Source organism: Salmo salar, chromosome 07 (assembly GCF_965601325.2).
Source record: "Salmo salar chromosome 07, fSalSal1, whole genome shotgun sequence".
Taxonomy (NCBI): domain Eukaryota; kingdom Metazoa; phylum Chordata; class Actinopteri; order Salmoniformes; family Salmonidae; genus Salmo; species Salmo salar.
Genome location: NC_138297.1, coordinates 27,841,526 through 27,853,760, shown reverse-complemented (window position 1 = coordinate 27,853,760; position 12,235 = coordinate 27,841,526). Strand labels below are relative to the sequence as shown.

The window sequence follows — 12,235 nt, the reverse complement described above, 5'->3', positions numbered from 1 at the left end:
TCGATGCACGTTGACACAACCATTGGAACAAAGTGTTGTTGTTTCATAAACTCCATGTACTGTTGGATGAGAACACGGATGGCCAGCGATCAAGTGTCAGGGTCAGATACACAGCAAGTCTCTGTGGGGCAATTGGTTAGCGCGTTAGACTGTTAATCTAAAGGTTGGTGGTTCGAGCCCACCCAGGGACGAGAGTTTTCAGTTTGTTGTGCTCCATGATGCGGATGTGACATCCTGGACCTGTAATGAGATTCCCTGTTACTTTGTCCTGCTGAGGGTCAATGCCAACACAAGCCTCTCTAGTGCAATCAGTTAGTGTGTTTGACAATCTATCTAAAGATTGGTGCTTCGACACCACCCATGGATGACATTTTTCAGATTGTAGCGATGTGAAACTTCCTGACTTGTAGTGAGCTTCCATGAGACTTTGGCCTGCTGAGGGTCAATATATTCACAAGTCTCTGTGGCGCAATTGGTTAGCGCCTTAGGCCGTTAGTTTAAAGGTTGGTGATTTCAGCCCACCCAGAGATGCTATCTTTCCATTTATAGTGATGTGGAAAGACCTTCCTGGATTTACAGTAAGCTCGCTTTTGACCTGCTTTGTTTCCTATTGTCACATGTGATTGGTGTGTTGTTGAACATGAAAGATGACAAGTTCCTATACCTGCTGCTATACTATACCTAAATGGCTGTCAATGGTCTCTGATATTATGTTACTCAATAGCTTGATCATTCTGTGGTCTCCATGGAACATATCATTTATTCATATTAATCCGGCAAGTATGACAATGTAAATGATGTCAATCTGGCATGAAAACCCTTAGCATTTAAATGTATTTCGCTTGAAGGACAATGTTGGTCCAGTATGTGTGTGTTTGTGTGAATATGTGTGCCTATACGCCATGAAAGTGACTCGCCATTACATCATTCTTCCAGGGTCAGTCCCCTAATTATTTTGAATGGGCTTGGCGATCATATATTACATTTGTGAAAACGCAGTTGTTTAAGATATATATTTATCAAATTATATTTGTGATTGTGGCTGAATTTACTCCTGCCAGATGCCTTTTTATATAATGTTGCGCTGACGAACATTGTGCTACATTTTTGCCCTTTTAAGGCCATTCAAAAAGCTAACAAACGTTAGAAAACTACAGGGCTACTTCCTTGAAAATTTTGCGGCACTTTCGATGCACGTTGACACAACCATTGGAACAAAGTGTTGTTGTTTCGTAAACTCCATGTACTGTTGGATGAGAACACGGATGGCCAGCGATCAAGTGTCAGGGTCAGATACACAGCAAGTCTCTGTGGCGCAATTGGTTAGCGCGTTAGACTGTTAATCTAAAGGTTGGTGGTTCGAGCCCACCCAGGGACGAGAGTTTTCAGTTTGTTGTGCTCCATGATGCGGATGTGACATCCTGGACCTGTAATGAGATTCCCTGTTACTTTGTCCTGCTGAGGGTCAATGCCTCTCTAGTGCAATCAGTTAGTGTTTTTGACAATCTATCTAAAGATTGGTGCTTCGACACCACCCATGGATGACATTTTTCAGATTGTAGCGATGTGAAACTTCCTGACTTGTAGTGAGCTTCCATGAGACTTTGGCCTGCTGAGGGTCAATATAATCACAAGTCTCTGTGGCGCAATTGGTTAGCGCCTTAGGCCGTTAGGTTAAAGGTTGGTGATTTGAGCCCACCCAGAGATGCTATCTTTCCATTTATAGTGATGTGGAAAGACCTTCCTGGATTTACAGTAAGCTTGCTTTTGACCTGCTTTGTTTCCTATTGTCACATGTGATTGGTGTGTTGTTGAACATGAAAGATGACAAGTTCCTATACCTGCTGCTATACTATACCTAAATGGCTGTCAATGGTCTCTGATATTATGTTACTCAATAGCTTGATCATTCTGTGGTCTCCATGGAACATATCATTTATTCATATTAATCCGGCAAGTATGACAATGTAAATGATGTCAATCTGGCATGAAAACCCTTAGCATTTAAATGTATTTCGCTTGAAGGACAATGTTGGTCCAGTATGTGTGTGTTTGTGTGAATATGTGTGCCTATACGCCATGAAAGTGACACGCCATTACATCATTCTTCCAGGGTCAGTCCCCTAATTATTTTGAATGGGCTTGGCGATCATATATTACATTCGTGAAAACGCAGTTGTTTAAGATATATATTTATCAATTTATATTTGTGATTGTGGCTGAATTTACTCCTGCCAGATGCCTTTTTATATAATGTTGCGCTGACAAACATTGTGCTACATTTTTGCCCTTTTAAGGCCATTCAAAAAGCTAACAAACGTTAGAAAACTACAGGGCTACTTCCTTGAAAATGTTGCGGCACTTTCGATGCACGTTGACACAACCATTGGAACAAAGTGTTGTTGTTTCGTAAACTCCATGTACTGTTGGATGAGAACACGGATGACCAGCGATCAAGTGTCAGGGTCAGATACACAACAAGTCTCTGTGGTGCAATTGGTTAGCGCGTTAGACTGTTAATCTAAAGGTTGGTGGTTCGAGCCCACCCAGGGACGAGAGTTTTCAGTTTGTTGTGCTCCATGACGCGGATGTGACATCCTGGACCTGTAATGAGATTCCCTGTTACTTTGTCCTGCTGAGGGTCAATGCCAACACAAGCCTCTCTAGTGCAATCAGTTAGTGTTTTTGACAATCTATCTAAAGATTGGTGCTTCGACACCACCCATGGATGACATTTTTCAGATTGTAGCGATGTGAAACTTCCTGACTTGTAGTGAGCTTCCATGAGACTTTGGCCTGCTGAGGGTCAATATAATCACAAGTCTCTGTGGCGCAATTGGTTAGCGCCTTAGGCCGTTAGGTTAAAGGTTGGTGATTTGAGCCCACCCAGAGATGCTATCTTTCCATTTATAGTGATGTGGAAAGACCTTCCTGGATTTACAGTAAGCTTGCTTTTGACCTGCTTTGTTTCCTATTGTCACATGTGATTGGTGTGTTGTTGAACATGAAAGATGACAAGTTCCTATACCTGCTGCTATACTATACCTAAATGGCTGTCAATGGTCTCTGATATTATGTTACTCAATAGCTTGATCATTCTGTGGTCTCCATGGAACATATCATTTATTCATATTAATCCGGCAAGTATGACAATGTAAATGATGTCAATCTGGCATGAAAACCCTTAGCATTTAAATGTATTTCGCTTGAAGGACAATGTTGGTCCAGTATGTGTGTGTTTGTGTGAATATGTGTGCCTATACGCCATGAAAGTGACACGCCATTACATCATTCTTCCAGGGTCAGTCCCCTAATTATTTTGAATGGGCTTGGCGATCATATATTACATTCGTGAAAACGCAGTTGTTTAAGATATATATTTATCAAATTATATTTGTGATTGTGGCTGAATTTACTCCTGCCAGATGCCTTTTTATATAATGTTGCGCTGACGAACATTGTGCTACATTTTTGCCCTTTTAAGGCCATTCAAAAAGCTAACAAACGTTAGAAAACTACAGGGCTACTTCCTTGAAAATTTTGCGGCACTTTCGATGCACGTTGACACAACCATTGGAACAAAGTGTTGTTGTTTCATAAACTCCATGTACTGTTGGATGAGAACACGGATGGCCAGCGATCAAGTGTCAGGGTCAGATACACAGCAAGTCTCTGTGGCGCAATTGGTTAGCGCGTTAGACTGTTAATCTAAAGGTTGGTGTTTCGAGCCCACCCAGGGACGAGAGTTTTCACTTTGTTGTGCTCCATGATGCGGATGTGACATCCTGGACCTGTAATGAGATTCCCTGTTACTTTGTCCTGCTGAGGGTCAATGCCAACACAAGCCTCTCTAGTGCAATCAGTTAGTGTGTTTGACAATCTATCTAAAGATTGGTGCTTCGACACCACCCATGGATGACATTTTTCAGATTGTAGCGATGTGAAACTTCCTGACTTGTAGTGAGCTTCCATGAGACTTTGGCCTGCTGAGGGTCAATATATTTACAAGTCTCTGTGGCGCAATTGGTTAGCGCCTTAGGCCGTTAGTTTAAAGGTTGGTGATTTCAGCCCACCCAGAGATGCTATCTTTCCATTTATAGTGATGTGGAAAGACCTTCCTGGATTTACAGTAAGCTCGCTTTTGACCTGCTTTGTTTCCTATTGTCACATGTGATTGGTGTGTTGTTGAACATGAAAGATGACAAGTTCCTATACCTGCTGCTATACTATACCTAAATGGCTGTCAATGGTCTCTGATATTATGTTACTCAATAGCTTGATCATTCTGTGGTCTCCATGGAACATATCATTTATTCATATTAATCCGGCAAGTATGACAATGTAAATGATGTCAATCTGGCATGAAAACCCTTAGCATTTAAATGTATTTCGCTTGAAGGACAATGTTGGTCCAGTATGTGTGTGTTTGTGTGAATATGTGTGCCTATACGCCATGAAAGTGACTCGCCATTACATCATTCTTCCAGGGTCAGTCCCCTAATTATTTTGAATGGGCTTGGCGATCATATATTACATTTGTGAAAACGCAGTTGTTTAAGATATATATTTATCAAATTATATTTGTGATTGTGGCTGAATTTACTCCTGCCAGATGCCTTTTTATATAATGTTGCGCTGACGAACATTGTGCTACATTTTTGCCCTTTTAAGGCCATTCAAAAAGCTAACAAACGTTAGAAAACTACAGGGCTACTTCCTTGAAAATTTAGCGGCACTTTCGATGCACGTTGACACAACCATTGGAACAAAGTGTTGTTGTTTCATAAACTCCATGTACTGTTGGATGAGAACACGGATGGCCAGCGATCAAGTGTCAGGGTCAGATACACAGCAAGTCTCTGTGGGGCAATTGGTTAGCGCGTTAGACTGTTAATCTAAAGGTTGGTGGTTCGAGCCCACCCAGGGACGAGAGTTTTCAGTTTGTTGTGCTCCATGATGCGGATGTGACATCCTGGACCTGTAATGAGATTCCCTGTTACTTTGTCCTGCTGAGGGTCAATGCCAACACAAGCCTCTCTAGTGCAATCAGTTAGTGTGTTTGACAATCTATCTAAAGATTGGTGCTTCGACACCACCCATGGATGACATTTTTCAGATTGTAGCGATGTGAAACTTCCTGACTTGTAGTGAGCTTCCATGAGACTTTGGCCTGCTGAGGGTCAATATATTCACAAGTCTCTGTGGCGCAATTGGTTAGCGCCTTAGGCCGTTAGTTTAAAGGTTGGTGATTTCAGCCCACCCAGAGATGCTATCTTTCCATTTATAGTGATGTGGAAAGACCTTCCTGGATTTACAGTAAGCTCGCTTTTGACCTGCTTTGTTTCCTATTGTCACATGTGATTGGTGTGTTGTTGAACATGAAAGATGACAAGTTCCTATACCTGCTGCTATACTATACCTAAATGGCTGTCAATGGTCTCTGATATTATGTTACTCAATAGCTTGATCATTCTGTGGTCTCCATGGAACATATCATTTATTCATATTAATCCGGCAAGTATGACAATGTAAATGATGTCAATCTGGCATGAAAACCCTTAGCATTTAAATGTATTTCGCTTGAAGGACAATGTTGGTCCAGTATGTGTGTGTTTGTGTGAATATGTGTGCCTATACGCCATGAAAGTGACTCGCCATTACATCATTCTTCCAGGGTCAGTCCCCTAATTATTTTGAATGGGCTTGGCGATCATATATTACATTTGTGAAAACGCAGTTGTTTAAGATATATATTTATCAAATTATATTTGTGATTGTGGCTGAATTTACTCCTGCCAGATGCCTTTTTATATAATGTTGCGCTGACGAACATTGTGCTACATTTTTGCCCTTTTAAGGCCATTCAAAAAGCTAACAAACGTTAGAAAACTACAGGGCTACTTCCTTGAAAATTTTGCGGCACTTTCGATGCACGTTGACACAACCATTGGAACAAAGTGTTGTTGTTTCGTAAACTCCATGTACTGTTGGATGAGAACACGGATGGCCAGCGATCAAGTGTCAGGGTCAGATACACAGCAAGTCTCTGTGGCGCAATTGGTTAGCGCGTTAGACTGTTAATCTAAAGGTTGGTGGTTCGAGCCCACCCAGGGACGAGAGTTTTCAGTTTGTTGTGCTCCATGATGCGGATGTGACATCCTGGACCTGTAATGAGATTCCCTGTTACTTTGTCCTGCTGAGGGTCAATGCCTCTCTAGTGCAATCAGTTAGTGTTTTTGACAATCTATCTAAAGATTGGTGCTTCGACACCACCCATGGATGACATTTTTCAGATTGTAGCGATGTGAAACTTCCTGACTTGTAGTGAGCTTCCATGAGACTTTGGCCTGCTGAGGGTCAATATAATCACAAGTCTCTGTGGCGCAATTGGTTAGCGCCTTAGGCCGTTAGGTTAAAGGTTGGTGATTTGAGCCCACCCAGAGATGCTATCTTTCCATTTATAGTGATGTGGAAAGACCTTCCTGGATTTACAGTAAGCTTGCTTTTGACCTGCTTTGTTTCCTATTGTCACATGTGATTGGTGTGTTGTTGAACATGAAAGATGACAAGTTCCTATACCTGCTGCTATACTATACCTAAATGGCTGTCAATGGTCTCTGATATTATGTTACTCAATAGCTTGATCATTCTGTGGTCTCCATGGAACATATCATTTATTCATATTAATCCGGCAAGTATGACAATGTAAATGATGTCAATCTGGCATGAAAACCCTTAGCATTTAAATGTATTTCGCTTGAAGGACAATGTTGGTCCAGTATGTGTGTGTTTGTGTGAATATGTGTGCCTATACGCCATGAAAGTGACACGCCATTACATCATTCTTCCAGGGTCAGTCCCCTAATTATTTTGAATGGGCTTGGCGATCATATATTACATTCGTGAAAACGCAGTTGTTTAAGATATATATTTATCAATTTATATTTGTGATTGTGGCTGAATTTACTCCTGCCAGATGCCTTTTTATATAATGTTGCGCTGACAAACATTGTGCTACATTTTTGCCCTTTTAAGGCCATTCAAAAAGCTAACAAACGTTAGAAAACTACAGGGCTACTTCCTTGAAAATGTTGCGGCACTTTCGATGCACGTTGACACAACCATTGGAACAAAGTGTTGTTGTTTCGTAAACTCCATGTACTGTTGGATGAGAACACGGATGACCAGCGATCAAGTGTCAGGGTCAGATACACAACAAGTCTCTGTGGTGCAATTGGTTAGCGCGTTAGACTGTTAATCTAAAGGTTGGTGGTTCGAGCCCACCCAGGGACGAGAGTTTTCAGTTTGTTGTGCTCCATGACGCGGATGTGACATCCTGGACCTGTAATGAGATTCCCTGTTACTTTGTCCTGCTGAGGGTCAATGCCAACACAAGCCTCTCTAGTGCAATCAGTTAGTGTTTTTGACAATCTATCTAAAGATTGGTGCTTCGACACCACCCATGGATGACATTTTTCAGATTGTAGCGATGTGAAACTTCCTGACTTGTAGTGAGCTTCCATGAGACTTTGGCCTGCTGAGGGTCAATATAATCACAAGTCTCTGTGGCGCAATTGGTTAGCGCCTTAGGCCGTTAGGTTAAAGGTTGGTGATTTGAGCCCACCCAGAGATGCTATCTTTCCATTTATAGTGATGTGGAAAGACCTTCCTGGATTTACAGTAAGCTTGCTTTTGACCTGCTTTGTTTCCTATTGTCACATGTGATTGGTGTGTTGTTGAACATGAAAGATGACAAGTTCCTATACCTGCTGCTATACTATACCTAAATGGCTGTCAATGGTCTCTGATATTATGTTACTCAATAGCTTGATCATTCTGTGGTCTCCATGGAACATATCATTTATTCATATTAATCCGGCAAGTATGACAATGTAAATGATGTCAATCTGGCATGAAAACCCTTAGCATTTAAATGTATTTCGCTTGAAGGACAATGTTGGTCCAGTATGTGTGTGTTTGTGTGAATATGTGTGCCTATACGCCATGAAAGTGACACGCCATTACATCATTCTTCCAGGGTCAGTCCCCTAATTATTTTGAATGGGCTTGGCGATCATATATTACATTCGTGAAAACGCAGTTGTTTAAGATATATATTTATCAAATTATATTTGTGATTGTGGCTGAATTTACTCCTGCCAGATGCCTTTTTATATAATGTTGCGCTGACGAACATTGTGCTACATTTTTGCCCTTTTAAGGCCATTCAAAAAGCTAACAAACGTTAGAAAACTACAGGGCTACTTCCTTGAAAATTTTGCGGCACATTCGATGCACGTTGACACAACCATTGGAACAAAGTGTTGTTGTTTCGTAAACTCCATGTACTGTTGGATGAGAACACGGATGGCCAGCGATCAAGTGTCAGGGTCAGATACACAGCAAGTCTCTGTGGCGCAATTGGTTAGCGCGTTAGACTGTTAATCTAAAGGTTGGTGGTTCGAGCCCACCCAGGGACGAGAGTTTTCAGTTTGTTGTGCTCCATGATGCGGATGTGACATCCTGGACCTGTAATGAGATTCCCTGTTACTTTGTCCTGCTGAGGGTCAATGCCAACACAAGCCTCTCTAGTGCAATCAGTTAGTGTGTTTGACAATCTATCTAAAGATTGGTGCTTCGACACCACCCATGGATGACATTTTTCAGATTGTAGCGATGTGAAACTTCCTGACTTGTAGTGAGCTTCCATGAGACTTTGGCCTGCTGAGGGTCAATATAATCACAAGTCTCTGTGGCGCAATTGGTTAGCGCCTTAGGCCGTTAGTTTAAAGGTTGGTGATTTCAGCCCACCCAGAGATGCTATCTTTCCATTTATAGTGATGTGGAAAGACCTTCCTGGATTTACAGTAAGCTCGCTTTTGACCTGCTTTGTTTCCTATTGTCACATGTGATTGGTGTGTTGTTGAACATGAAAGATGACAAGTTCCTATACCTGCTACTATACTATACCTAAATGGCTGTCAATGGTCCCTGATATTATGTTACTCAATAGCTTGATCATTCTGTGGTCTCCATGGAACATATCATTTATTCATATTAATCCGGCAAGTATGACAATGTAAATGATGTCAATCTGGCATGAAAACCCTTAGCATTTAAATGTATTTCGCTTGAAGGACAATGTTGGTCCAGTATGTGTGTGTTTGTGTGAATATGTGTGCCTATACGCCATGAAAGTGACTCGCCATTACATCATTCTTCCAGGGTCAGTCCCCTAATTATTTTGAATGGGCTTGGCGATCATATATTACATTTGTGAAAACGCAGTTGTTTAAGATATATATTTATCAAATTATATTTGTGATTGTGGCTGAATTTACTCCTGCCAGATGCCTTTTTATATAATGTTGCGCTGACGAACATTGTGCTACATTTTTGCCCTTTTAAGGCCATTCAAAAAGCTAACAAACGTTAGAAAACTACAGGGCTACTTCCTTGAAAATTTAGCGGCACTTTCGATGCACGTTGACACAACCATTGGAACAAAGTGTTGTTGTTTCATAAACTCCATGTACTGTTGGATGAGAACACGGATGGCCAGCGATCAAGTGTCAGGGTCAGATACACAGCAAGTCTCTGTGGGGCAATTGGTTAGCGCGTTAGACTGTTAATCTAAAGGTTGGTGGTTCGATCCCACCCAGGGACGAGAGTTTTCAGTTTGTTGTGCTCCATGATGCGGATGTGACATCCTGGACCTGTAATGAGATTCCCTGTTACTTTGTCCTGCTGAGGGTCAATGCCAACACAAGCCTCTCTAGTGCAATCAGTTAGTGTGTTTGACAATCTATCTAAAGATTGGTGCTTCGACACCACCCATGGATGACATTTTTCAGATTGTAGCGATGTGAAACTTCCTGACTTGTAGTGAGCTTCCATGAGACTTTGGCCTGCTGAGGGTCAATATATTCACAAGTCTCTGTGGCGCAATTGGTTAGCGCCTTAGGCCGTTAGTTTAAAGGTTGGTGATTTCAGCCCACCCAGAGATGCTATCTTTCCATTTATAGTGATGTGGAAAGACCTTCCTGGATTTACAGTAAGCTCGCTTTTGACCTGCTTTGTTTCCTATTGTCACATGTGATTGGTGTGTTGTTGAACATGAAAGATGACAAGTTCCTATACCTGCTGCTATACTATACCTAAATGGCTGTCAATGGTCTCTGATATTATGTTACTCAATAGCTTGATCATTCTGTGGTCTCCATGGAACATATCATTTATTCATATTAATCCGGCAAGTATGACAATGTAAATGATGTCAATCTGGCATGAAAACTCTTAGCATTTAAATGTATTTCGCTTGAAGGACAATGTTGGTCCAGTATGTGTGTGTTTGTGTGAATATGTGTGCCTATACGCCATGAAAGTGACTCGCCATTACATCATTCTTCCAGGGTCAGTCCCCTAATTATTTTGAATGGGCTTGGCGATCATATATTACATTTGTGAAAACGCAGTTGTTTAAGATATATATTTATCAAATTATATTTGTGATTGTGGCTGAATTTACTCCTGCCAGATGCCTTTTTATATAATGTTGCGCTGACGAACATTGTGCTACATTTTTGCCCTTTTAAGGCCATTCAAAAAGCTAACAAACGTTAGAAAACTACAGGGCTACTTCCTTGAAAATTTTGCGGCACTTTCGATGCACGTTGACACAACCATTGGAACAAAGTGTTGTTGTTTCGTAAACTCCATGTACTGTTGGATGAGAACACGGATGGCCAGCGATCAAGTGTCAGGGTCAGATACACAGCAAGTCTCTGTGGCGCAATTGGTTAGCGCGTTAGACTGTTAATCTAAAGGTTGGTGGTTCGAGCCCACCCAGGGACGAGAGTTTTCAGTTTGTTGTGCTCCATGATGCGGATGTGACATCCTGGACCTGTAATGAGATTCCCTGTTACTTTGTCCTGCTGAGGGTCAATGCCTCTCTAGTGCAATCAGTTAGTGTTTTTGACAATCTATCTAAAGATTGGTGCTTCGACACCACCCATGGATGACATTTTTCAGATTGTAGCGATGTGAAACTTCCTGACTTGTAGTGAGCTTCCATGAGACTTTGGCCTGCTGAGGGTCAATACAATCACAAGTCTCTGTGGCGCAATTGGTTAGCGCCTTAGGCCGTTAGGTTAAAGGTTGGTGATTTGAGCCCACCCAGAGATGCTATCTTTCCATTTATAGTGATGTGGAAAGACCTTCCTGGATTTACAGTAAGCTTGCTTTTGACCTGCTTTGTTTCCTATTGTCACATGTGATTGGTGTGTTGTTGAACATGAAAGATGACAAGTTCCTATACCTGCTGCTATACTATACCTAAATGGCTGTCAATGGTCTCTGATATTATGTTACTCAATAGCTTGATCATTCTGTGGTCTCCATGGAACATATCATTTATTCATATTAATCCGGCAAGTATGACAATGTAAATGATGTCAATCTGGCATGAAAACCCTTAGCATTTAAATGTATTTCGCTTGAAGGACAATGTTGGTCCAGTATGTGTGTGTTTGTGTGAATATGTGTGCCTATACGCCATGAAAGTGACACGCCATTACATCATTCTTCCAGGGTCAGTCCCCTAATTATTTTGAATGGGCTTGGCGATCATATATTACATTCGTGAAAACGCAGTTGTTTAAGATATATATTTATCAATTTATATTTGTGATTGTGGCTGAATTTACTCCTGCCAGATGCCTTTTTATATAATGTTGCGCTGACAAACATTGTGCTACATTTTTGCCCTTTTAAGGCCATTCAAAAAGCTAACAAACGTTAGAAAACTACAGGGCTACTTCCTTGAAAATGTTGCGGCACTTTCGATGCACGTTGACACAACCATTGGAACAAAGTGTTGTTGTTTCGTAAACTCCATGTACTGTTGGATGAGAACACGGATGACCAGCGATCAAGTGTCAGGGTCAGATACACAACAAGTCTCTGTGGTGCAATTGGTTAGCGCGTTAGACTGTTAATCTAAAGGTTGGTGGTTCGAGCCCACCCAGGGACGAGAGTTTTCAGTTTGTTGTGCTCCATGACGCGGATGTGACATCCTGGACCTGTAATGAGATTCCCTGTTACTTTGTCCTGCTGAGGGTCAATGCCAACACAAGCCTCTCTAGTGCAATCAGTTAGTGTTTTTGACAATCTATCTAAAGATTGGTGCTTCGACACCACCCATGGATGACATTTTTCAGATTGTAGCGATGTGAAA

General features: G+C 41.5%; 7 non-coding genes across 7 annotated transcripts; all 7 read left to right on the top strand.

Annotated features, from left to right (window-relative positions):
* The first annotated feature begins 1,304 nt into the window (after positions 1 to 1,304).
* On the top strand, positions 1,305 to 1,378 carry trnan-guu (transfer RNA asparagine (anticodon GUU)). Its single transcript has one exon. It is a non-coding gene; the product is annotated as a tRNA-Asn (tRNA).
* Positions 1,379 to 2,481: 1,103 nt separating this feature from the next.
* On the top strand, positions 2,482 to 2,555 carry trnan-guu (transfer RNA asparagine (anticodon GUU)). Its single transcript has one exon. It is a non-coding gene; the product is annotated as a tRNA-Asn (tRNA).
* A 3,487-nt stretch (positions 2,556 to 6,042) lies between these two features.
* Positions 6,043 to 6,116, top strand: trnan-guu (transfer RNA asparagine (anticodon GUU)). Its single transcript has one exon. It is a non-coding gene; the product is annotated as a tRNA-Asn (tRNA).
* Positions 6,117 to 7,219: 1,103 nt separating this feature from the next.
* trnan-guu (transfer RNA asparagine (anticodon GUU)) lies at positions 7,220 to 7,293 on the top strand. The gene has a single exon. It is a non-coding gene; the product is annotated as a tRNA-Asn (tRNA).
* Positions 7,294 to 8,406: 1,113 nt separating this feature from the next.
* trnan-guu (transfer RNA asparagine (anticodon GUU)) lies at positions 8,407 to 8,480 on the top strand. The gene has a single exon. It is a non-coding gene; the product is annotated as a tRNA-Asn (tRNA).
* Positions 8,481 to 10,780: 2,300 nt separating this feature from the next.
* trnan-guu (transfer RNA asparagine (anticodon GUU)) lies at positions 10,781 to 10,854 on the top strand. Its single transcript has one exon. It is a non-coding gene; the product is annotated as a tRNA-Asn (tRNA).
* Positions 10,855 to 11,957: 1,103 nt separating this feature from the next.
* Positions 11,958 to 12,031, top strand: trnan-guu (transfer RNA asparagine (anticodon GUU)). Its single transcript has one exon. It is a non-coding gene; the product is annotated as a tRNA-Asn (tRNA).
* The last annotated feature ends 204 nt before the right edge of the window (positions 12,032 to 12,235 follow it).